We start from the raw sequence: 22992 nt of genomic DNA, 5'->3' as shown, positions 1-22992 counted from the left end.
ATGCCAATTTCACTACAGTATCGTTCTTTCATCTTCTGATACTATTATGTTGAAATCAGAATAAAATTAATATGTCCCTCAGACTTTTGCAATATTGTTCTTACGTAGCATTACTATTTTTTCTGAAGTGATTTTGAGAGGTATTCAAAACATATATTTTTTTCAAAAACATTTTTGTTTATATTTCTGGTAATCCTACTCTGTCTTATTTTCAAAGTCATTTTTCACTCCTAATTTTTGCCCTTGCTTAATTATTTTACCTAGGCAAAGAACAGTTCAATAGACCCTTTGCCTTCTGCAGTGGTACATAAATGTCTCTACCTCGGACAGAGCTGTGTTAGGCGAAGTGTCACCAGCAGGTTGAGGGAGGTGATCTTTCCCCTCTGCTGAGAACTGATGAGACACCTGGAGTGCTCGGTCTGGCTTTGGCCTCCCCAGTACAAGAGAGACACTGATGTGCTGGAGCGAGTCCAGCAAAAGCCACCAAGCTGGTCAAGGACTGGAGCACAGGACATCTGGTAGGATGAGAGACAACAGATTTGAATTGTAAGAAGAAAAGCTCCATTTAGGAGTTGTTTTGTTTTGTTTTCTTTTGTTGTTTGTTTTTGTTTTTGTTTTTGTCTTTTTGTTTGTTTGTTTTTCTTCTTCTCTTCACAAACTAGTGCCATCAAACATTGAAACAGGTGCCTAGAGAAGTGAAATCTCCACCCTTGGAGTCAAAACTCAATTAGACATGGTCCGAGCAACCATTACATCTATTTTATTCTAGTTTTTAATATGGAAACATGGATCAAGATATAGTTTTGCCCTCTGATTGCTGTGGCTCAGCCACTTTGATACTATGAATAATTTTATTCCTTATTGTCTTTACATGCTTGTCCTCTGCATGTCTGTCTGTGTATTAGCAATTGCATGCTAATATTAATCAATGTGTTCCTAAACTCTGAGAAAAACTAAACAGATAAATAATTATTACAATGTATAGTTTTGATTTATTGTGGAGATCTTATTTTGTACTACTCTTTCACAGAAACAAAAGATAAGTAACAAATCAGAAAAAAAAAAAAGCCTTCTAAAAATTTAACAGGAAGGGAAAAGCATATAAGGCTTCAGTTTTAATCTGAAATTGTCGAAAGAGGGTTGAAAAAGAAACCATATATCAGCAGCAGAAAACATAACTTATATTACGAAATGCAAGTGTGTTCCCTCTGCAAAAGTCAGAATTCTGTGGTTGATTTCTCTTCCACCAGAAAAAGAAGCAAAGCTTAGAAAAGTCAGTTTCCAAATATGCTTTGTCACTTTCAGCCTCGAGTAAGACTTATGAACTTTTTTATCATATCCAAAATCATATTTTCAACATTTGGAATTGCCTTTTCACATAAAGAAATTATGCGTTAAAAATGACCATAATTTCATAGTTAAAAGGAAAAAAAAAAAAGGCGTGAGATATATCTTACCAGTCTGCTGGGGTTTCCAGCAGCTACAAGGGAATATTGCTTGCAACAAAGAATAACAAAGCAGGAAATAATACACAAGGGATAGACGTGCAGCACAGATGTATCTAGAACTTGGAAAAGTGTGATATTTCTTTCACCAATAAATATAGCATACGATTAAGATAAAGTAATGTCAGAGAAAAAGTGGCCAACAGTATTTTGAACATTATTTATCTAAATCATGCCACATCTCTGACTTGAGATGGAGGCTGAGATTTGAGTATGCAACACGTGCCCCCAGAAGTTAAAATAATATGGCCAAGGAAATGCTCTCTGTTATTGGTTGTATAATAAATTGACATCATTAACTTTTAGGGCGTTTGGAAAACTGCCTTTTTTACATCAGTTCCTTTTTTGTGTTTTTTTGGCACAAGCCTGTTAGAATTGATGACACTGAGGCAAAATTGCTGTGTATATTGGAGAACATTTATGTGTAGCGTAATTTCATCCTGGGTTTTCATCAGAAGGTGAATTTGGCCCATTGAAAATGAGATGTTTGTCCATAGCTCAAAAAGCTTTGGATTTCATTAGTTGTTGGCACACAGATAATTTTTGAATAAAATATTCTATTTAACTAAATAAAAAAGCAGAGAGTCTGAACTGCAAATAAAATATATGAATGGAAGGGGTGGGAAACCAAATGGGCATGAACTAACACAGTTGGTCTACTTTTAAAAAGTAATTTTTAACTAATCTGCAATCCAGTTCTTTGACTGCATTGTTTTTTGCATGTACTTACATGTACGCGTTGGGACTTTGTATTAGCCTGCAAGAAGTGTCAGATTTAAAACTGAAAGAATGGAATTTCAGTGGCTCTCCTAATGTTAACAAAAGCCATATTCCATACAGTCTTTCATCTAAATCCCTGCTTAAGCAGCATTGAGAAGTACTAATGGTTACAACACGACTGAAGCAAAGATGACATTTATTTTATCTTATTTGTAATTAAAATTAATCAAATCAAACAGATTTTACGCCTTTGTAAAATCACTTTTCAGGACAATTTCCAGTGAAAGCTTTGACTGAATTAATATTAAAAAATAGATAGAGTTAAGCCAAAATTTTCTTTACTAAAAAGCTATAGCATGTCCTGGTTTAGGGCCATTTCCAAGTTTTTAAAACCTACATTTAAAATAAACATTTTTTTTAATACTTAGTTTCATGTCAGAGGGAGTTTAGGAAAGTTTTGTGCTAAACTGTGATATTTATCATCATTACTGCTAAAACCGAACTTCATACTTTACCAGGGAAGGTTGGACCAGCTGAGCTCTGAGGCCCCTTCCAACCTGGGCTTTTCTTGGATTCTGTGATTCTTTCTTTCACTTCGGTTCACGTGAACTTGTACCTCTGCATCTCCTCTTTGGCATCATATTAAAACAAATTCACTGTCAGTGCGAGGCTTAACCGAACTGTACGGAACAGTGAATCTTGCATGGTTCCTGTTTACTGATTTTTTTCCCCCCCCCGGCTTTTCCTGCTGCTTAGCCCAGGGTACTCATCAGTATACGAGAAATATTTGGTAGAGTCCACCTTGAGTGTGGGCTGATTTCTAGCAGCCTGCTCCAGGCTCTTGTGCAGTGTTTGTATGGGAGGCTTGGCAGGAGCACCGTGCTTCCTTCCCTTTGGGGACATTTAGCGGGAGAACCACTGCTGACCTGCCCTGAAATGAGTGTTCGTCCTCCAGGACAGAGGGATCTACAGAGCTGCTGCCTGTGCCAGACAAGACAAGGCTGTCCCATGCTGTGCTGCAGCATTGCATCCAGTGGCAACTGGGTTTTCAAATACTACAGGTTTGGGGTAAAATCTAGGCTTTGTTTGCACAGAAAACACCAGTTTGGTAAAAGACCAGCTGGGACATAAGCTGGGGCATTACTGCTCAGGAAAATGGTATGTGACAACTAGCAGGGAACCTGTCAGCTACTATAGGCTGTGCACGAAGCAAAGATGCTGAGTAATGCTGAGTCCCGTGGATGTTGACAGGTTAATGAAAGCAAGAGGTCTACAAATCAGCTAGCCCAAGACCTGCAGCTTTAGCAGAAAATGCCTGCAAACTGGATGAGCTCCAATAGCAAAGATGAGGATGTTTGTGTGGTCGACAATTTTTGCAGCACAATGGTTACTGTGCATACATATGAAATATGTGCATTCATCTATGTAGCTAATTAGCAAAGGCATAACACTATGCTTTTGGAAGTGTTTTGTTTACGGAGAGAGACTGGCTAGTAAACTTGGTGATCCGAGCTGCAGGGTGGTCATACCCACTGCTTGATGTTTGGCCAGTATTCTGCTGCCTGTCAAACTGCCTGAATGAAGGAAACTTGAGTAATGAGTCTGATATCAAGTCAAACTTGTAGCAAGGGGGGGTTTCATGTCTCCAGCTAATGGGAGTGGTAGCCCTGGGAGAAAAAGTCATTTCCAGCTCCTAGGAATCCTAACTCAATGCCAATGCTCTCCAAGACCAGCATTGTCTCAAGCACTGATTCTAATCAGGGACCAACGCGGAGTCTCCCTTGTCCATGCCCAGCTCCATTTATCCAGCAGCTCTCTTAAAAGAACTAACAGTGCCAATTGCATGTGCTGTTAGCATGAAGTCTTTGCCTTCACAAAGGCACATGCAGGGTGTGTTTTGAGGGCAGACCTTTTGCCTAAAGGATCCTAGACTCCCCTGAGCAGACACTTAGTGCCCACCTACCACAACAATAACAGTCTCTCTAACTGACAGATGCCCAAGAGCACCAGGAAAAAATTAAACGGAGACCTCAAATCTAGTAGTGTATATTGCGTATATTATATTATCATGAGTTTCAGTACACTCTAAGCTACCTCTTATACTGAAGAGTCCTAGGACAAACTTACCCTTCGATCCGTTCAGCAACTTTGCAAGCAGGTAATTTGCTGAAGTCAGTAGAAAGTACTCCAGGGTGAAGGCTGCTGTGGGAACAGGGACCTTCCCCTCATGTGACTGGGCAGAAGCAGCTATTAAGCAGCACTAAGAAAGTGTCAGAGGATACATACGTGAAGGTGTGCTTGCCCAGTTGTGACATTGTCATTTCTACTACTGGAGAGCTGCAGTATTCTATATCCCCATGCATACTGAGAGCAACTACGTAAAATATGAAGCAGCACATCATGCTCTGCATCTTTCCTACTGAAAGTGGGAGAAAATTAGTTTGTCCAACTTTAGTTACTTACTCTGGAACCTGGCCAAGATAACAGGGCTAATCTCATTCTTGCCAAATCTGTGTCACAGGGTATTCATGTGGTCAGCACCTTGGCAGATACATTATACGCAGCCCCTGTTTAGATAACTCTTTTCGTACAAATACAGAAGGATCTGGCTTTTACATACAAAGTAATTGTGAACCGGAATGTACTTATTGCATGAGTGAAGCAAAATATTTTTGGAAAATTGTTTTCCTCCTCCCTGCTAATCGGTTACAATTACATGGGATGGCCAGGGTGTAGTGCAGATGGAAACAATCAGGGCTCAGGAAAATATTCGGTTTCCATTAGCAGTTTTTTCCCCCCCAAAGCTTATAGTTTGATTACTCCTGTTTTGATGTTCTTCAATCTCTTGCAGCATGAGGTTACCTTCTTCCCTAAGAATATCTTGATTATAAGTTTGGGAACATGGGTTTGAATTCAATCAAACCATTGACTTCTTCAGAGAGGAAACCCACATCTTGCCCAAGGTGAATCTCCGCAGACTCCCACTGTAATCTGGGGACTGGCAGATGATCCTCCAAACACTGATTCACAGCTCCCACTTCAGGCTCCTGCTCTGAATCTGACGCCAAAATTAGGTGTATAAGATAAGCCCGAGCGAATATTTTTCTTTGGCTCTTTCCTTTGACTAATGGACCAACTTGAGGGAGATTTGCTAGGACAGATATTTATTTTCAGAGAAAACAGTTAACGTCCAGAGAGGTGGTATAGACATGTACAAATAAAACATGAAAGAAATGTTCTCAGCTGCCACTTTATGCCTGATTGACCCTTGCCTTGCGGCAAGAAAAATTCTGAGGAGTCACTATGAATCTCCCTATTCCTTGTACAAAAAGTTATCCCCATCCTAACCCCCACGCAGGAAGTTCCAGCAGAAGGCATTCCAGGGGCAAGCTGAGGAAGTGAGACAAAATGCCTAAAGGAATTTCATACACTCGTGATTTTGTAAAGGGTCATTCCAAAAGGGATGCAAGTCGGGGTTACTGGTACTGTACCAAGCTGATGCATATCAGGCCTCAAAAAAATCACATCACTAGCATTGGCGCAAGGACATAGTTCCCTGTTATCCTTAATACAATCCAGTATGGAGGAAAAAGTACCAAAGGGAAGGCATGACAGATGTGAGTCACCTCTATTAACTTGCAAAAGTCATGTACATGTGTCAAAACAGCATATTAAAATGGATTAGCCATTCATACAAATAAGAACAACATGTGCATTTGTTTCAGCTAGGATAAAAATCACAAAGGCAATCAATTCTCATGCAACATATGTGAAAGAGAACTTGGCACAAGGGACAGCTTACCCCAAGTGTTCAGATACACGTTTTAAGTTTGCATGGTATTTTTTTCAGCTTTCAGGTTACTAGTCAGCTCCAGCTGGCCATAAGAAACCACAGCTTGAAGGGAGAAATAATGATTTTGCACTCTCAATTTATTCTATACAGTAACTATTTTTTTGTCTTGTTTGAACTTTTTTCCATGTGGCTTTACATCCTATTCACATAACCATACTAAAACAACATTAAGCTTCACAGTAAATACATTGTAATAAGTACATTTTTCTGGACAATAAATATTTGGACATTTTTCTATGACTGTTTCAACAATAAACAATTTTACCTTATACATAGCTGCCATTTAGCATGCATGGAGGATATTTTCCAGCAGTTTGACTTCCACTGTCAGCCATGTATAACAACCGTGTTGATGGATAAACCATATTTACTAGCAATATTTTGGATCAAAGAAGAAGATTATGGTTTAGACAAGTACTAGTGTTTTGTTATTGCCGTATAATATTCCCAATAAGTTGCTCCTTCCATTGGGATTTTGCAGTTACCAGTCATGTTTCAGTGGTGCTAGGAAATTTCATTTTGCTCATCAGTTCTCACATGCAGCAGAAATGTATTGATGTCTGAGATCATGGAGCACGTTGCACAAAAAACAGGGCAGAAGAGTAGCACATCCCTTGAAGTAGGGGCACAGCTTCCTAACTCCAAATTCCACTGCCACGAGCTCTCTCAAAGAGCAGAGGGTCAGAGTCATAGCTAGATGGACATCCAGCTTTGCTGCCTTACAGCTGTCCTTTTGAAAAGTAGGCAGAGAAAAACATTTTAGGAAGATAAAATCATAGTAGCTGGTTTTCTCTCATCCTGTCTGACAGCTCAGCATATCTACATATTGCCTGCTCTTAAATTAGACCCTACAGTTCTGTTTTCTTCAATGGCAATGACAAACTTACAGGACAACAGTACTGCTTTGGAAAAGAATTAAAAGGCCTGAGGTCTTCTTTCAGTCATACTTCTGGTCAGCACCCTTGTGGCTAAAAAGAAGCTGCAAACCTGTGTTTCCAAGCCTTACAGTGGCTTTTCTAAAGAAAAAGCACCTACACCTTGTGCAAAACACAGCAGCTGCATCAGCACACAGCCCTGAAAGTGCAAGCCTACTGCTGGCAGAGACAGATGGCACAGCAAGGCAAGGTAGGAGCCTCGGGCTTTGCTGGTGACTTTTGTGAAGTATTTGGTCCTGGATAAGTTTGGTCCTCGATAAGTTGGGGAACGTGATGTGATTACAGCAACAGGTACCAGGTTGTGGCCATCCAGAGAAACTGCCGCTTGCTGCTGCTGAGCCACATTAGCTTTGCAGCTGATATCAGTATCAGAGGGTTTGATTCTCAGGCAGCTGGCTGATAATCTATTTGAAATCTTTTCCTTGTCTTCAAATATCCTTTTTTTTTTTTTTTTTTTTAATATACTGAATTTGGTAACTTTTATGTTTCTTTTTAAATGCCAGAAATCAAGCAAATTAAAAACAACCTCAGTGATCCCTGAGCTTTTTTTTTTTTTTTTTTTGCGTTCCTGTCATTCAAGGGTGGAAAGAGTTTTCTGCTTTAATTAACTGGAGAATAAAAATCAGTATCCAGCTGAGATGCAGCGTCTTTCTTCCCGTGGAATCAATTCTCCCACAGAAAATAGATGTTTGCGCTAGGAACGCCGACTCGAATGCAATTAGACCACTGTGATCAGAGACGTCAAGAGCACCAGAGATTAACGTTGCATTAAATCCTCGCGGCTGAAAAGAAGCCACAACAGTCAAGCCCCTTCTCCCTGGACACCCGCTATGCTTCATTGCCCTCCCACTCCTCCTTTCTTATATTTCACAACGCGGGTGTATACATGTGTGCGTGTGTACACATATGTGGGAGGGTGCTAAGCTTTGCTCTCATTATGCTCTGTTTCCTCTGGTAGTGCCTGCCTTCCTCCCTGATGTTTGCACTGCTGTGAGTGCCAGCAGCATCTATGCACACTCAGTGAATTATGCGGAGTTGCCTCAGAAGCCAAAGGAGGAGGTGACAATTGGTGGACATCTTTCTCTGCCTGACAGCATATGTAGAAACAGTCCAGCTGGACAGACTCGTTCTGTGCCGAGGGGACTAGCGGATCATTTCTGCAACTTACTGGCTTGAAAGCTCAGCATTTTAATGCCTCACTGAGTAGAAAGCTATTGGGCACAAAATCCTGAGAACATGAGAACAGGCCTTGGAAAACAGTGTTTGTGCCTCCCCCTATTTTTCCATCTTCATTTCAGTGGGCAAAGAGTATAGTCAATGTTGAAAGGAGAGGTATAATAATACTGGTAATTTATAAGCTGGCAATAGAAGGCAATTTATAGAGTGAAGAAACAGCCATTCAAGTTTCTGAAAATCCCTGTAACAAGCATAATAGTAGCTGAAGTTGTTTTGCCTTCCCCCTGTCCCTTCAGAGAGAGCTCAGCTGATACAAAGCAGTGGTGGAAAAAGAAGTGGGCTTTCATTCTCAGAGCTGGTCCCTGTAGCTCAGGTGGAGGCTCAAGGACAAGAAGGGGCAAAAGCAAATCCTGCTGCTGCATTTGCCTTAGTTACTAGACTCTGGTCTCTCATCTTCTTGTCTTTCAAGATCTGGAAATTATTTTAACTCTGAAAAGAGTTTAAAGCTTACTTCTATTACAACGAAGCCTAAAGCAGGACGTGCAGGGGGCAGGGGGAGGGGGCTGTCCTGTTAACGATGGTCCCATTGCCAGTGTGGGAGCGGACTGCTGGTAATGTGCTTGCCAGGGCACTTCCAGCCAAAGGCACTTGTCTAGCTCAAAAGGCCATTCAGTTCTCAGGGGAATGATGTTCTTGGGCTGATCCTCCTGGATGACATTCTGTACTGTGCCTTGTCTTCACTGGGAGAGAAAAAAAATAAATACACAAAAAAACACAGCACACTGGTGCTATGAGCATGTTAGCTCAGGGTTCCCAGCCATTGCTGGAGCATCCTAGGAGCTACCTCCACGCTGGCCATGGGGTCTGCTCAGCCTCACAGCTGGCAGTAGCAGTAATGCTGCTTATACTGTGCGTTGCAAAGAGGTCCTCAGCCCCGACGCTACTGCCCAGGGTAACAGAGAGGACAACCCCCCCTCCTGGGCAGCTGTGAGGCACTGCCCTTGGAGACTTTTGAGCAACTCTACTTGGCTTAAGAAGACCAGCAGACACTCTCCACTCTAACAGCCTTTGAAGGGGAATTGTCTTAGAAGCAGTTGTTCTCCCTAAACCTTGGAGAATAGTCTTTTTTTCTATTACGGTCATTGTACAGGGTGTGACCTAAGTACAATGGTGTTCGTACAGTGGATTCATAGCGAACCCTCCTGTGTCATCTTATTTGTGAAAAAGAAGCGACACTTTGAATCAGCATGTCTTAAAGACAGGTCTTTGGAGCAATATAAATTATACCTACTTTGAAAGAAAAAAAAAAGAAAAAAGTGTCCTTAGGAGTCAGGATAAGTTATTTTTAATTTATGCATTTGGCGAAATACCAAATATTATGAGCCAAACACTGTAAAACAGTTCTGTATGAACATTTGACTTGTAACATGATTCAAATGCTTAATTTGGGACACACTTCAACATTTTCCTCAGTTTGGAGTCATAAAGCCAGTTACTACCTCTCCTCATGCCATGGAAAACAGAAACTCTGAGCTGCTCAGGTTATGCTGGAGTCTCTCAAGAGTGGGATAGCACAGAGGTGAAGTCCTCTGCCTGATCCTCAAGCAGACCTGCACAGGAGTTCTGCAAGTGTCTCTTGTGAGTATTGTTTGTGACTAATTTTTAATTTACCTCTTATCGTGTAAAACATCACATTTTTTTCCAGTGATACTGTAACTGCTCAGCATATTTGTCCCTGAATTACTTTTATGTGTCTTGTAAAAGAAAATCAGCTTGTGGGTTTGTTTGTTTGTTTGTTTTGGTGCAGGTAGGGTTTCATGTCTGCAACATACAGATTTTTTAGAAAATAGGAAATTCTAAAACAATCCCATGACAGAAAGTGAAAAACAGAGACAAAGAGAGTGTGAATGTAAGAAAGCTCAGTGTAGTAAACTGTTCTGTGAGGCAATCATGCTCCATATAGCAAAATAAAAACTAAGATTTTTTACCTCTGACAACTAGAGGGTATGAGGGTTTCACTTTTCTCTTTTATCATGCTTCTTTCTAAAGGAGTCACACTACAAAATAAAAGATTTGCAGAAACACGAATTTTGGATAGAAATAAAGATGGGGTGCAACAGATCTGGGACACATTATCTACAATATGTTATTAAAATAAAACAAACACACAAAAACAACAACAACAAAAAAACACTACTACCAAACAAACAAAACCACTTAGCATTTTATGTTATTTTGCCAATCAATGGAAGTTGTAGATCTCTGTGAGCCATAGGCTGTTCTTACAAATATATTGACTTTCTCAAGAAGCTTGCTAAACCATATCTGGAGCCTGAATTAAATCGTGTTATGTCCTTGCTTCTAATTCATAAATCCAAGTAACTTGGCCTAAGGGAGTTTTAAAATGTATATTTAAGTATGTCTTTTTAGTGTTAAATTAGAAGTAGAAGGCATTACATTGGTAAGACAAGTAAACTTCTAAAATAAGCCAAGTTTTACTGGTCCAAGAATTACTCATTAACCATTCTTACATATATCAAAGAATTATAGGTAAGTGTAATAAAAAATCCTGGTGTTTTTGTCTATTTGTATAAGGTTAGTTGGTTATAAGGTTAGATGCAACCAACTATTTTTTAGCCTGGGTACAACATGCATAATAACAATCCCTAAAAGAGTGTGTACGTGTAGCTATGTAGGTGGATCTCTTTAATTTTCACCTAGAGGGTATTTCTCTTTCCTGTTGTTATTGCCACTGCTTCCATTAAATATCCCCTGTAGCAAGCACACATTCACACGCATGCTTCACACCTTCCAGACACACAGCCATGGTCACACATACATATACAGATACAATCTCAGAAAATTTACTGCCATTACCAAAACCTAAACCTGTCTGCCTGCAAAAGTCATTATTACATATGGAAGCCTAAAGTAGACTGGGTAAGATGTGACTTATTAGCCTCATGCTTCAATTTATCCATCATAATCTAGGAAAGAAATATTTTAAGGCATGACAAGAGTGTTCCAGTGGATTTCCCTGACAGTGATTCTAGGATTTCAGCACACCTGCCTGTGGACAGGCTCCTACTGCAGCTTCTGAAGGCACAACTGGCACTTACTGAACTCCAGCATGTAGGCATTAGTCTGCATCACTTCTGTTGTCATAGATTACCCAGCAATGGTGAGACATGCAGTTACTTATTGCTGGCATTGTATTCCTGCGTTCCCTATGGATCCTACAAACTACTTAGTTTTCTTGCGGGCACCGGTGGTTCTGCTGACATCAACTGGAGCCAGGTGAAAATGAATTTATTGTTAAAAAGTGATGAGGAAACTGATTGGGCTTTTTCTGAAGGTGGAGGCAGGTCAGCCCAATGAAACCTTTCCAAGTAAATGAATTGTAGCCTTTAAAAGGATGCAGGCAACACCAGGATTGGAGCATCAAGGTCACAGTCAGTGAGACAGACAGTGACGCCAACCTCCATCTAATGGGGTATGGGCTGTCTGCGTGCCCACATCACATGGTGCTGGAGTGGGTAAGAGAAGGAAAGACAGGGAAGGGGTGAAGCCCCCACAGCCTGCTGCTAGTCAGTCTCTTCTTGCCTCAGACGCCTCCGCCACAGTTTGGTCCCAAATTCCATCTTCTTCTGCCATGTTCCTGTATGTACAAGCAGCCCAACTCACAGCTACCTCGTCTACCACGAAAATGTTCCCCAGCTCTAACCTGGAGGAAAGGCTGGAAAACCTCTGGAGGATCACCAGGATGGCTTCAGCAGCACCTGCACAGCTCAGCTGGGTTCAGCACTGCTCACCCTCACCTCACTTTGTTCTGTGTCCTCCTGCCCTGGTCACTGGACTGTGACCCCAGATTCATGGGTCCTCATGATGGTTATTTAAAAAGGATGAAGGCAGGTGGAGGAAGTTCAGAAAAACTGAAGGAAAAGCCTTTTCTTTTATCTATTCCTGTAAAATTTGTATCCAGCAAATGCATCTTCTCCTTCCTGCGGTGATAATCCTGTCCGCCTTCCTGCGTGACCCAGCAGCAGCCCTGGCAGGAGGAAGTCATTTATTTCACATCCCGTTGTTTTGAGCATGTCCTGGCCGCTCAGTTGGCCCCCTGAGACACGTGTGTCACCCGCCTGTCCCTGGGCCAGCCTCCAGCCACCCTGCAAGTTCGTGGGTGGCCTGCCGCCAGGCCCCACGGGGCACCAGCAGGCCTTGGCACCACACTCCTTTTTCTATTTCCTCCTTTCTTTTTTTTTTTTCCTTCTTTTTTTTTTTTGTTTTTTGTACTGTGAGGAGAGAGGCATTAGGACATCAAAGGACAGGGGACGCATTTTGAGGCTAACTGTGAGGGGGAGACGCATCCCGGCAGCAGCGAGCGGGCCGGGCCCTGCCTGCTGCCCTGCGGTGGCGTGCGGGTGGAGGCCATGGCTGCCGCACGGCGAGCGTGCCGCGAGCCAGCCGTGACATCTGGTTTGCATCGGCAGCGCACGGGGATCTGGGCGCTGGAACTGGACCGTGTCTGTTTTCTCTTGCTGGAGCCCAAATCAAAGTCTTAATTAAAGAAAGCTCGGAGACGCTTTCAGCAAGACGGCCGGGGGTCAGTGCGCGGGGGGGCTTTTTCAGGAATATGAGCTTGTCGTGGTCCAGCACGCTCCCTCAGATGAAGGGTGTGTTTTGGGGAGAGGACACAGTTGTGTAGAGCCTAAAGTGGCACAGACATGTTGCACGTGGACCCTACAGCTGCTCTCTGTGTGCGTGGAGAAACAACCACAGTCCCCGAGAACTGCAGTGCCTCCCACCTCCCTCCTCTCATCGCCAGCAACCACCCCATGCCTGACGATGCCCCTTCTCCGGAAACCTCGTGGTTCCCCCACCATTCCTCCTTCACTCCATGGCTGTCCTAGGGCTCCCCTCCCTCTGCTGCCAGCAGCAGCACTGCAGCAATGCCATCTGCCACCGCTGGCCGCGGGCTGGATGCTGTCCGGCACTGCTCTCTGGCTTCCGTAGCAGGCAATCCTTTCTTTCAGATAATTGCTTTTCATGCTGTTAGAAACTCTTTAGGTTAATTTATGAACCAGAGTACTCCTATCACCACTTCTGAGCAGCTAGTACCACTGTAATAAAATATCTCAAGCACATCAGATCTCCAGAAACCCCTTTAGTCGGTTCCCAATCCCCATTAAAATTGCAGCAGCGGTTCATCTCTCCAGGGCTACGCTTGCTTTGAAAAACACTCGGCACATATCCTATGCCTCCGATGCGAAGCACGCTCCACGCAGCTGCGGCTTAGGCAATTCAGCCCGGAGTCGACGTGTCACAGCCAATCTGCAGCTACAACTGAAAAGCAGACACCCGAAGCAGAGAGGTAGGTCTGCGGGATACCCGTCTACAAAGACTGGTATTAAAGGGCATTAGACTGCTGGATGTAGCTAAGGCTTCTAGATTGGCTGCTGGTGATGTCACAGCCACCCGTGTGCCCTATAAATCTATTTTTTGTTTTTATGTGCAAATGATGTAATGCCCACAAGCTTCCTCAGTCAGGGTTCATTATTTAATTTCTCAGGTGGCTGAAGTCTTAGGCTTTGTGGCGTCTGCGGCCACCCACGATGTGCTCTCTCTGCCCAGAAATGAACTTCCTCTTGTGCCTTGTTTTATAATTGGCATCCACAGAATTAAAAGTCCACTGACCACTCCATGTCCTGGGAACACTTGGGAAAGTATCTCTGGAATGATAAAACCATTTTGATCCCAAAATAATGTGTGCTTAAACTAAGGGCTTCTCTGATAGAAAGATGACAATTAGAGGCAACTTACAATACAGTGAGAAAAACTTCAGTTTTCGTGAGCAAATATCACTTGGAAATCACCACTTCCCAAGCAAGATAAAATCCTTTCTTTATCTAATCCTGTATTCCACCTTTGACAGAATGTTATCCTGAATTTTCTTTACTAACCTGGGAGTGCATTTTATTAACACCACAGTGCACCCATGTCGTTCTCAGGGGTAGCTTTCATCAGCACAGCCCTAAGGACTGATCTGTCCCCTGTTCCTCACCTGCTGGGGTCAGGTACCCTCACTGGTGACATCTCACACCTTCTTTTAATCCTCCTAAACTCTTGTCCTCAGTGTTGTTTTACCTGAACGCTTATAAATCCAAGGAGTTAATCAACCATGAAAAACAGTTTCCTGGACAAGAGGCTTTCCTGCACAAGTCCAATAGAGACCTTGGTTACACTGCCTAGTGTAACCGTACTAAAACTAGGGGTTTTCTGCTAATAACTGGGACCCTTCACTTTTTGGCAGACTGAAATATTCTGCCTTATTAGCAATTAAAATAAATTGAATGGAGCAGTACAGGGGTCAAATTATTACCATATAAACACTGATTAGCATTCCTTAAACTGTGTAAATCCTTAAAGCTTGAACAGATAATCTTCACAAATTGCAGTTGCTTTCATGAACCTAGAATCAAATGTCTCAAATAAAATCAGCTTTTAGGAGGGCCTGGTCCAAAGCCCACTGAACTCTATGAGAATCGCCTGCATCCCAAAGGCTTAGAGGAAACTGGGAATTGTTTCCTCTCCACCAGAATTATGATGCTTGCTGAGGAAACTCAATACGGAAGACAATAGCAGATAAAGGCACATGTTTATACAGGAACAGAGAGATATGTGCAAATATATGCTGGCAGGCATGTTCATTCTTCTATAGTAGTAAATTCACGCACAAGGTACTTCAAGTAGCGGTTATTTAATTTGAGTCTCTATGCATCAAAAACATTAAAAGAAAAAGAGAGAAATCATTTCTTCTCAGAAGAAACTTTGATAAGGACTGTTAATTTACAAGGTTGCGAATGACTAAAACATTATCAAAGAACTTCAACGAAGTAATAACACCATGAGAAGGATGGGGTTTCATGCTGTACGTAAGTGGCTCCTGCCTTCTCTTACAGTGAAAATGCATGAAGAATGCTTTTGGACAGGATGTTTCCAGCATGGAGTCTCAAAACAGCCTTTTGCTTTCTCTCTGTTGAACATAAACTAGAAGTTGGAAAGTGACAACAAGAAAAAAATTATATGGAAACTTCTTGCCCTCAATAGCACTTTTTTTACTCAGGGAGAATTTTAGTTGTGGAAGAAAGGACAAGAACAAAGTCCTGTTGTGCAAGTGGAGCTCCTCAAAGGATTGACTCCCAAATATTTCCTCCTACGTTTTTATTCAGTCTTTTGTACGCTGGATGTACCTTGACCAGGGTTTCATCACTCAAATTCCTGGCACGTTTTGAGCAGAGCAGACGTGCAAGAGGGCAGCCTATGCACCAAGCACTTCTGTCTGCCTGCAGCCTGCCAGGTGAGCCGGTGACAAGTGGCCAGATGGAAAAGCCACCTCCTTTCACATATCTGCAGTAGCCAGGATTCATCCCTTGCCCGTGCAAGCACAAGGGCTGCTGCTTCCCAGGTCTCGAGATGTCAGCCTGGGGCTGACAGGCTGTGTCAATGAGGGTAAAAAACAAACACCCGAGCATCGCAGGCTGCTGCTGGGCACCCTGGATTCCCATGAGAAACTTGCAAAGCTGGGTAATCTGCGTCACAGCAGCGTGCAAACTGGGGGCCTGGGCGGGTTAAAAATACTGACTGCCGCAGATTTCCCAGGCCATATATAGTTCACACGTCTCACAGTAGCAGGAAGGAGCTGCAAAGACATACAGAGACACAGAGAAGAAAGAAAGTAGCAGGGGATGCGGCTGCCAGAGTACAACAAAAATAGGTTAAAAATAGGTTAAAAATAGCCTGTGGTGCAACAGCTCCGTGTGGGCGCCGGTGTGCTCTGCCTTCTCCGGGCAGTCTCTCGGCAGCCTATTTTCTGTGATGAGGAAAGGGGCAGGAAGGAAGCTTTCTTTTCCTGTGAGCAGGAGGAGAGAAAACTGCAGCTCTGCTCATTCAGGCTGGCAGGTGCTTGCTCAGCATCCTGACGGACACCGCCTGGGCTGGGGGCACAGGGCCAGCACCTCGTGGGGCAGCAGCGCTCCAGCCACCTCATGGCACCCAGCCTGGGGTTGCGTGAAGGGGCCCGCAGCCCGCAGCCTGAAGGGTGTGTGGAAACGTGTCTCCTCTTCCTCCCACGTGCCTGTTGGGTCCTGAGCTGGGGGCGAAGCTGAGCTGTCTGACCCTGCCCTGGTGACAGCAAAATGCTGGCTCTGCCCATCGCCTTCTCCCTTAGAATCATAGAATATCCCAAGCTGGAAGGGACCCACAAGGGTCATCGAGTCCAACTCCTGGCACCACACAGGTCTACCCAAAAGTTCAGACCATATGAATAAGAGCATAGACCAAATGCTTCTTAAACTCTGACAGGCTTGGTGCCGTGACTACATCCCTGGGGAGCCTGGTGTTGTCTCTCTGTGACAATCTCCACCACCTTCTTCTGGACTGGTCCCTTGCAGGGCCAGCGAGACTGTGAAAGCCTTTACCATCAGGCCAGGGTGCGTGGCCTCAGCCCCCCGGAATCCATGTGCTTGTTGGGATTTCCAGCAGCCAGGTGAGCCCTGCTGGTGCTCCAGAAAGTGCTTAAAAAAGCCACACAGTCTAGTGTGGGACCAGATTTAATTTGTCCGTAAAAGTGTTGGGATTCTTTTTTTTTTTTTTTTTTTTTTAAATTTGTTGTCACGTCCATCCTGCAGGTCCAGCTTCCCAGCCCACAAACAACTTCTATCAGCTCCCAGATGCTGACACGAGGCACCAAGAGGCACCCTAGCCAAAAGCCTGGATTCCAAACATCCCTGAACTCTTGAGAAGTTCAAATCAGAACACACATCTTCAGCGAGAAGGGGAAAGCTGTAACGTGATCCCGGTCCTGTGCAATAGAGGTAACACTCAAGTGCAGTCTGAAGGTGACTTCCAGAATATGCGGTGCGGAGCCGAGTGGAGAAAGAGAAGAAAAAGCACGAAGGCATTTTTAATATGTGGAAAAAACAAATGCTCTAGCAGGGATCTGGGTATCTGCTGCCTGTGGGAGGGTGGGGAAGGTTGCTGACAGAGTAAAGGAGGGTAAGAGAGGTGGATGGACTCTGAATTCAAGAAGGAGTGATACCAAAGAGCCCTGTAGGCTGTCAGAGAGGTGTCAAAAGTTGGGAAGGAGCAGAAAGACAAAATCATGAAGGGAGCAATCCACCAGAGCATATCTTGCATATCTATGATATCTTGCAGCTGACAGCTGTTCAGGCTCACACCTGTCCCTGCCCTGCTCTCTGCCTGCCTTTCACATGGACCCTAATCCCCCTTGTATCTCAGCTCCAGTTCTGGCAGCAGGGGAAGGGCACTCTCAGCCAGAAGGATATCACGGGGCACTGGCTGTGTCCTGTGGGGGACATGAGCAGCATCACCCCCACTGTGTGCTGCTGGCAATGCTTTTTCCTCTGGAGCACAAGAAGCTGCACGCTTCTTCCCCAGCCCTGCATCAGCCTCTCTTCGTCCATCACTTAGGCTTGTAAGCATCAAGGCCAGGCACTTACAATGTCAGCACGCACAAACACAAATGCTTTTTTCACTCCACATCAGAATATGGACTATTTGATTTCCTTTTCCAGAAGGGCTCCTTGGATGACTCACAGAAAGGCAGCAAACAGCTTAGCTGGGTTTGCCTAGTGCTATATTAAGCCACCAAGTGTGCTTGGACATAACAGCCCCCGGCTGTGCCGGGAACATGCCCTGTGTGAGCCTTATCCTGAGTCTGGAGGGTGCCAGGCTGCGGGACTGGGCAGTCAGATAGGGTGGCCACCTTCAGAGATTATGCAGGGTTAGGGTTTAAGGTCAGTTTAAGGTGCTGGCTGCTCCGGCCGTGGCTGCAGGAGGGCGAGATGACAACCCCACACACGTGGTGTGCGTTAGGGGTGACTGTGTGTGCCTGTGCCCCTCCTCTGGGCAAGAGGAACGAGCTCCTGGGGCTGTCTGAGCTCCTGTCAGCGACTGTTTTGATGGCTTTCGTGCCATCCCGCAGCACCACAGAGAGTAAGGGATAGCTTCCTGGCTCTCACTTCCTCAGTTAACGAATCCCACCACTAATTAGCTGACAGTAACATGCAGCTATTCTGGACTGTAGGTGGATCTTACTGAGGTCATAATGGTTGCGGGTAACGTAATTTATTACTCTGGGAGGCGCTTTGGGATACAGCGCATGAAGACCACTCGGGAAGTGCCAAAGCAATATTACAAGTCAGGATTTTCCCCGGTAAGGTAATATGTTCCATACTCGCCGTGTGTTGGAGAAATAAAGCATCGAAGTTGCCCTGGCTCCAGTGCAATGCTGTAAAGGTTTCCAAACACATTGGTGGAAACAGAGAACTACTGTGCTAAAGAGGTGGGTCCCTCTTCGGAGCAAAAGGAGTGCAGGGCTTTCATTTTTTCTCCTTCACACAGCTCTGAAAGCAAAACCCGCCCTGCGGGACGGTGCCTGAGCTCCTGACAGAGGAACTGAGCTGGGGCTGCCCAGCAGCTGGGGTCAGCGGCCTGGCCACGCTGGGGCTCCAGCTGTACTCCGGGTGAACTCGACCAAATTAGCTGTACACGGTGCTGCATTCCCTCATTTCTCAGAGGATCAAAGCTGCTGGACCGAGTCCCAGCTTTCTGCAGATAAGCAGGTCACAGGATTAGTTTACACCTATTTGCTGCTTGTAATACACCGTGTTACAGATTCCTCTGTATTTCCTGGGTTGTACCCATACGCACTGGATGCTCGTGGTCGCATTTTTTCGCTTTAGTCGCCTGAGCTAATCTAGTGACCCGAGATACTTCTACAGACTCCCAACCTCACCGCAGATTCCCTGGCACTGCTACATCTGACTATAAACTGCTACAGCTATTCTTGCCCCAGCCCTCTTTATGATTCTCTTGTGTTATATAAAAAGCTCTTTCTATCACTCAAAAGGCTTCTCTCACAACCAAAGCAGCACGGGGGCAGGTGCAGCAGCTCTGGCTTTGATTAAGCCTTTTCTGAATGGTGGAGGAAGAAACACAAGGCTACCTAGTTTGGTAAGCAATGAGGCATCCGTAATTCCTAAGCAAAATGCCTGTGAAAAACAGGGGGGAGAGGGAAGACAGTAATAATTGGAAATCCATTTCACTTGCATAAAAGTGTTAATTAGTTGTTTATCTGCAGACACGCTGCAGGCTTCACAAAGGCACACACACGTTACAGCAATTAGTTACTAGCAGGGTCTGGGAGACTGTCTCTGTAATCAAAATTTGTGACCAAGCAGCAGCAATGAATGATTTGAAAGCAAACAGCAAACCATATATATAATATATGTGTATGTATGTTTCTTGAAAAAGAAAACGTGGTTTTGTGTTGTAGGACTCGGTAGAAAAATTGACTGTCATTTTAAAAGTTGTTGTTTAAGTAACAGATACATATCTAATATGCAAGTGATACCTTTGAGTCTTTTTTTTTTTTTTTTTTTTTAACTAAGCAGTGTTCCTGTCAGTACAAGCAGACACATACTGAAACTATGCAGGTATGTATGTCAAATTTGGCAAATAGATTTGAATGAAAAAACAGAGATAGAATTGAGGAAAAAAAATGTGTTTTCAGAAAGATGTATTTAATTTTGGAATTCTAGATCATGACCTAATGTTCCTATTTTAATTGAAAAATAAAAATAAATTCCTGAGTCCAAAGTACTCTGTTGATTTGAAGACAAATATTTTTTCCAGTTCTCACACCCAGCTAGAGTGGTAATAGATGGCACATGCTGCCAGTATCTGTCCTCTCCAAAACATAAAAAGATTTTAAGGAGAGAACGAGGGAGATACTTAAACAGAGGCATCTGGACAGCAAAGAAAAATACGTGGCAATGCTTTGGATAAAGCATTTAAATGTACTATTTCATTTGTGAGTATTATGCTGTGTATAATAATAGAATAACGCTGAATTAAACTTCCAGAACTCCAGTGGGACTGGAAGCATCCTGAAGATTTTGGCTTTGGATCCTTCTTTATGACATTTTTTTGAAAATATCTGATGGCCGGGGCAGTGAAGACCATTCCCAAAATAAAAGTGCTTCTTAGCATTATTTTCATAGGCTATTTTTGACAAGGCTGACTGATTGAAAATGATTTCCAGTGACTGGTTTCAAAAAGTGACACATTCGTCTTTTGTTGTTGTGAACCATTCAGTTCACAAAGACTAAAAATTACTCCTAGCGTCTTTTCCAAAATGTTTTTGGTCAGGAGATTAAGACAAACTGTGAGTATTGTCCAGGCTCTATCTGAGCTGTGTTCATCACAGACAATGATTGTGGCATCTTGTGTGCTGTGCTCTGCTTTGTGGCTGCCTTAACACCTGCAATCAAGGTTTTTGGAGGCACTAGAGTTAACTTTTGTTAACTGAAACCTCTCATCTCCACTTTCTGCAAGCCACCAAATGTCAACTGTTTTCAGGAGTATTACAGCCAAGAAGCCAACAGGAAGGTTTGTTAAAATGTTTCCATGTAGAAAACAGAAAAATAAGCAGAATGAAACACAAACTGCATGTAGTACAGTACAGCCTGTTTCTTATAGCTGTGTCCAGAGGTAAAGAAAATGAGACCTAGGTGAGGTCTTGGAGTACTGTCAGGAAACTGTCAGGAAACTGTTGGGAAACTTGTAAGGGCTCCTCGGAAGGGAATGAGCTTAAAGCAGCGAGGTTAACTCCTCTATGTAAGCACATCATAGCAGTGAAATATGGGATCATATGGAAGTAGCTTGCTGTAGAAGGTATTCCCCTTTCATATGCGGCAAATCACAAATTCAAAGCAAAAAGTTGCATGAAATGGAGCTGTAACTCTATATCTAAATATGTAATTCAATTATAAACTGAGTATCTCGGCCATTGGCCACAAGAGAAGGAATGTTCAATTAATCCATTTATAAAAAGAGTTCATATTGAAAAACTGAAAAATAAAAATCAAAGACCTGCCCTTAACTGCAACCCAACGCTGACAAAAGAAGAAAAAGAAAAAGAAAGGAAAAGGAAAAGGAAGAGAAAAAGATCATAACTAACATATTATTGCTTGATAGTTCTTCGGGCTTCTAATTTGGACGCTAAAACACTCATGATGTACACATGGTGAAAGATGAGACCAACGTTTTTTCCTTTGCTGACAAACCCGACTTTGCAGCTTTTCTTGAGCAGAAGACTTTTTCCTTTCAAAATAACACCTACCTAAATGACCAACCTTACAACATAGCTACTAGGAGCTAAGTTATGAATCAACAGGAATGATGGTCAGTCAGCATGAAAAAGCAAATAAATCTCAGATCCTGAAAAACAAGGCTTGTGAGAAAGTAAGGATTTAACTTTCACCTTTCAATGCATGCTTTTTCTTTCTTTCTTTTTTATAGCTGTACAAGAGAGATAAAGTCAAATAACAGCAATGAATAACGGACACCCCAGTGTCAAAAATAAAATTAAAAATACTTATGAAATCGGGAATTGGGGCAGGAATTTACAGTTGCTCCTTAGGATAAATTTAAAAAAAAAAAAAAAACAAAAAGAGAAAAAAGAAAAGCTTACCACTAGTAGAGTAACAATCCACAGCAGGGAAGGCACAAAACTTTAAGCCATGAACTGAGGCTGAGTAAAAAGCCATTACTAAATTAGCAGAGCCGAACTTCAGTCAGCCAAGACTCCCCTTTCTACTAGTTAATTCAGACAGTCAGTCCTCTCCTCCTTGACAGCCATCTGCACCTCTTTAAGTTGTCATATTTGGTTTGATTGAAATGTTCACATAGTAAAAAAAAATAAAATAAAATAAAAAATCCAGAACTTTGAGACAGCAGGAGTCTTACTGACAAGATTTGTAAAAATCAAACCTAATAAAAATAAAAATAAAAAAAGCTCCACAAAGAAGCCAACAGATAGACATTTTATTGGGGTGGGCGTATTGAATTGCGAATTGCATAGTAACAAGTTTACAAAGGTCAGCCAACCACTTTATCCAAGATTATTGCAAATCTCACCCCAACAATTTGATAACGTGTCTCTTTTGTAGCATTATGTGGAATCCCCCTCCAAATGGCCAAAAAGCAATGAATATTTTTCATGTTGGATCATTATCCAAGCATTGCTGTCATCTTCCTAATGTCACCACACTGACGTGTCAGTATGCTGTAAGGGAACGCTTCTGCATGGCGGTTTATCAGAGTGCCTTGCACTGGAATATTGTAACTACCAGCAGTCTTGAAATGCTTTCTTGAGTCTTTGTATTCTTGCTGTGCCATTTTCACATTCAGAGAGCTCTCTGACAGGAATCTTGCTCCTGTGCTTATGAAAACATTCAGCAATTTCACACTTAGGAAAACAATAAAAAAACAAAATACATATTCTCAACAAGTGCACACAGGAAGGCATATATGACACCTGCCAATTCACTCACCCAATGAGATACAGACACTTCACAAAAAAAGCTTGTCTTATTTTTATAAATGTCCACAGAGCCTTGTAAATTGATTATAAGTTTGCATTAAAATAGAAAAACATATTAAAGACCAAGAAATTGGAAACAGTATACTGGTGTCCAAATGAAGAGTCTTTTTTTTTGGGGGGGGGGGGGGGAAGATCCTGTAAATGTCTGAACATTTTCTTCACCTAAAATAAAAACTTAGTTTAAAAAGCAGGTAAGTTAAAATCAGTATGTTTCTGCATAGCAGAAATTCATTATGGTGCTACAGTACTTGTTTCCCCATATGAAAAGTATGGGATATGAAATGAATGGTACCTCAGATCTACTACAGAAGACAATTCATAATACTGAAAAATCCC

The 22992-nt window shown here is 42.8% G+C and overlaps 2 long non-coding RNA genes across 2 annotated transcripts; both read left to right on the top strand.

The window, feature by feature from the left end:
* Positions 1-9332: 9332 nt before the first annotated feature.
* On the top strand, positions 9333-17765 carry LOC310897652. Its single transcript, XR_014582461.1, has 3 exons — positions 9333-9827; positions 13406-13560; positions 16877-17765. It is a non-coding gene; the product is annotated as an uncharacterized lncRNA (long non-coding RNA).
* Positions 17766-18696: 931 nt separating this feature from the next.
* LOC310896759 lies at positions 18697-22596 on the top strand. Its single transcript, XR_014581820.1, has 3 exons — positions 18697-19501; positions 19664-19705; positions 20135-22596. It is a non-coding gene; the product is annotated as an uncharacterized lncRNA (long non-coding RNA).
* Positions 22597-22992: the final 396 nt, after the last annotated feature.

Source organism: Anser anser, assembly GCF_964211835.1.
Source record: "Anser anser genome assembly, chromosome: 3".
Classification (NCBI taxonomy): Eukaryota; Metazoa; Chordata; class Aves; order Anseriformes; family Anatidae; genus Anser; species Anser anser.
This window is presented reverse-complemented; position numbering and strand designations above follow the sequence as displayed.